This window comes from Branchiostoma floridae, chromosome 5, assembly GCF_000003815.2.
Source record: "Branchiostoma floridae strain S238N-H82 chromosome 5, Bfl_VNyyK, whole genome shotgun sequence".
Taxonomy (NCBI): Eukaryota; Metazoa; Chordata; class Leptocardii; order Amphioxiformes; family Branchiostomatidae; genus Branchiostoma; species Branchiostoma floridae.
In genome coordinates, this window is record NC_049983.1 from 21,286,903 (window position 1) to 21,290,869 (window position 3,967).

The window sequence follows — 3,967 nt, forward strand, 5'->3', positions numbered from 1 at the left end:
CTGTGTGTTTGTCCATGGATGCCTATAATATTATTACTGCAAAACTTCCCTGACTTTGAGCTTCCAACAAAGCCAACATCTGCCCACATAACAATACCTCACTGTCACAACTGCTCTGATCTGTAAACCCCCTTGTCCATACCCAACGTGAACATAAAAATTGCATCACTGGTATCAACTGATCAGAAAAGCAAAGCCATGGTCTCAAATGCCAAAGTCCCACTGTGCATAAAAATAGAAATCCTCTGGTCTTCCTGCTTCATAGCAATTTTTCACATCACTGGCCATACAAAGTGTAAAACCCTGCCTGCCCCCAAGGCGCACGTACATTATATTGAAGGTATTCAATCTTGAAAATGGGGAGTCAAGGTCTTTGAGCCCATGAAATCATCAACTATGAGCACATAGGTGTCCATTTGGCCTGCACAATATTTACTACATCAGGGTGGTAAACTGCTGAGGCTCACAGATACTAGCCCATTACACCTGGATGAAGACAGATCAGCAGCACTTAACTCCCATCTCTCCCCACCATGGGCAGCTGTAATAGCTGAAGAGAAAACTCCCCATCTCTGTCCACAGGGATCCCTCTGGATGGACCAACACCTACCTGATATCATCACAGCTGCCAGGGGGCCTTTTACATTCTTTTCTTACATTTTATCCTTGGAGTTAGACTTTCTTGCTTCATCTGACCATTTCTGTGGTATCCACTGGATCCTTATCAGTAAAGATAGTTAGAATGCATATTCCCTGCCTTCATATTAGAATAGAGATTGGGATTTAAACATATGTATGGTACAAGTCAGAGAAACTCAATGTATGTGGCATTTTTTAATGGTTTGAAAGTTTCCAGGCACATTCTACTGGGGAAAGATAACTTTCTTGGCAAGGTTAGGTAACTGAAAGTTAGAAACCAATATAACTGAAGATTGTAGATAAACTTTCTTGGCAAGCGTCTATCTCCAGAGCACAAATTTTTAAAAAAGCTCATACTGGAGGAGAAAAACTGAGGATAAATTTTTGGCAGCTTTCCATCTCCAGATCTAGATGACTGCTGAGGTTGCAGGCTGTCCCCAAAGTCTCAGGGACCATCTGTTCAATTAATACAGATACACTCTTCATCAGATTTACATCAAAATCAAATCTCTCTGAATGCTGGCAAAAACAGCTCAGTTTCAAACTTATCCCGATTCCAAATCTCGAGCCAACAGACCAAGGACGCAAACCCAGGCTGACTAGAATTTGCCAACTTCCCATCCATTTCAGTTTTGTTTACTGGTTTATTGAGCTGGAGTCTACCCAGATATATGGCCCATTCGTGTGATATACACTGCGGACACCACAATTGGTCTCTTAGGACTTCTGCTTCATGCCTACCTGGTAATAAGAACTTATCACGGTGACAATTACAGCAACAATTCTCAATAGTTCTCCCAATTCTTGATGCTTTACCGATACCAGCTAACAATCAAAGGCTAAGTACTGTTCATAGAAGGGCACTTGAGAGTCCACCTACCTGATTCTATTTTTTCTCTCTTAATGCAGGATTTCAACAACACTAAATAGCATAGTTTATAATAGATCAGCCGATATTCTGATGTATTGCCAGTCACAGGAACCATGCCAAAGTGGTGGTGTGTATGGGGTTTTTACCTGTTGAAATAGAACATATAAGTGTAGATACAGAAGAATTGAAAAGTTGGAGTTATTGGAACAAATTTCCATGCAGACTTTACATGTTCTCCTGGTATTTGGTAATACACAATGCAAATAAACTTTGCTTTTACCACCAGCACCTTTCTGATACCACACCCATGTTCCTATGGCACTGGTGGGGCTTACACTGCACTCACTAATACCAACTACACTGGAGAGCACAAGTCTGTAGCAGTATGTTTTGCCCACCTGCACAAGCTGTTAAGACAATGCTGAATCCCTCTGTTTGGTGAGTCCCACCTGCCATGGATTTGGGCATAAGCATCTAGGACTTCCTCCAAAGTCTCTGATCTCTGTAGTTATGTTTTTGTACAGAAGGCTTTTACCTGTATTGACCAGAGGAAAGCTGAGGGCTTGTCTATCATTGTCAGGACAGCTGTCAGCGATTAGGACTACCCTGGGAGTACATCACAGAAGTGCTCCTACTGTCTGAACTAGCACTCAGGTGCATTCGTAAGGCATGAAGAGGACTGAAGACATATTTTGTGGGATTTTCTTGTTCAAACTAACAGACTCTTGCACAGTCTGGACATCCACAACAAGGGTCCAACTGAATTCCTGAGGTATACACATCTTTATTCTAACTTAAAGTAATGCAATCATAACGCTGAAAATAAGATCCATCATGGGACAGCTAAAATCTCCTGCTAAAACTGGCATCGTTGTAAGATGAAAATTGGACTATATCTGCCCTTAGACCAAATGACACGCTAATTTGAGCACATAGGCTAGACCCCTTTTCTTGGTTACCTTCTCATTCAGATCAATATCTTGATGGGCTTTTAACAATGAGAGGCTTGAAATACACAAGATGTAATGAATACATATGCATACTAAATTTGTCTTTCCCATTTCACAGCAGATGGTCAATATCCAATTTTTCTGACACTTCCTTTGAAAGGGAACTTTTCGGTAGGTCGTTACTGTCATTTCTTGAAATTTACACTCTCAAACTATACAATTATGTTTTTTAAATAAAGTTTAGCAATAGCTAATTTTATATTTTGTCACCAAAACACACTCATATCTCAACAGAATTGCATTAAACATATTATATACAGCAGATGAACTTGACATTCATACTGACAGACCCATGAGACTGTGTACATAGGGGAAACCAGATGTTTCCAAAGATTTCACATCTGTCATAAAGCCATCTGTAATACATCGTATTTCCAGACATCTCATTTTACAACGACAGATGAAACTAACAGCTGTAATTTCTTTGCTCTACATACGCTGAAAGATGTTTTACGACATACAAAAGAACTACTGTGTTGTAACCAGTGTCAGATTCACTGAAGTGCTGCTTTGAAATTCTACCTCTCACTCAGTGTTAGGTTCTTATTCTGCTTGGACACACCTGTTTACATTTCTTAAGGATGAGAGCTTTACACAATCACGGTAGCCTCATAACTTTTCAGTCTACCTCAGCTTTCTGTAAATATATGAAACTATATCTTTAGCATTTTTGTAGCTTTTATATTGTTTAAAACTACATTATTCACTTTGAAAAATTTCCCGATGTTGTGTCACAGACCAGTCCAAAGTGATTCATTTAGATGCGCTAGCTGATGAAAGCTTCACACTCCCATGAACATGTCTGTGTGAGAGAGAGCCTTCAGCCCTCATGTAACCCCGCATGGCGGTACTGTTGACATTCCAGACATGACATCAGCCTCCTCTTTTGTACCTGTGAAGTCCTGACAAATGAGCGTCTACCTCGCATCATCCATCATCACCCCAGCAGAACCTGGCTCACCTTTATCACGGCAGGGAGGCAGGCTCTCAGCCTTCACATCAGCATACAGATAACTGCAGCCTCATCACTCAGGGCTAACCTGGACCCTCCTTTTCAGATCATTCACACACGACTGTACTGTAAACCTTATACTGTTATTGATGATATCTGTATGTATTTCAGTAGTTGTAGCCATACCTTGTATCCTGTACAATTGTAGAGCAATAAAGTTCAATCATTAATTTTTCTTCTTGCAACGTTCACATATTAGTATTCTGTGTACCACAAGCTGCATGTTCAATCTCTTCCTTATTTGAATCATACTAGTACTACATGTAGCCCTAACAGTTTTGACTGAAACATTCCTATTTATTAACATCCTTTACATCCCAATGATCCATCTCATACATATATCCAAATTGCCTCTACCATGAAAAGAAACATACATGTTCATCCTCTTTTTGCAACTTAGAAATAAACCATTTAAATAATTTCAACTTGTGCCAT

The 3,967-nt window shown here is 40.0% G+C and overlaps 1 protein-coding gene and 1 long non-coding RNA gene across 2 annotated transcripts in view; one reads left to right on the forward strand and one right to left on the reverse strand.

The window, feature by feature from the left end:
* LOC118416498 (plexin-A4-like) overlaps nucleotides 1-3,967 on the reverse strand; it is a gene marked incomplete at its 3' end in the record, with an annotated part of 145,017 nt that overhangs the window by 44,197 nt on the left and 96,853 nt on the right.
* On the forward strand, nucleotides 1,881-3,894 carry LOC118416505. The gene is made up of 3 exons (XR_004831214.1): nucleotides 1,881-2,282; nucleotides 2,579-2,631; nucleotides 3,386-3,894. It is a non-coding gene; the product is annotated as an uncharacterized LOC118416505 (long non-coding RNA).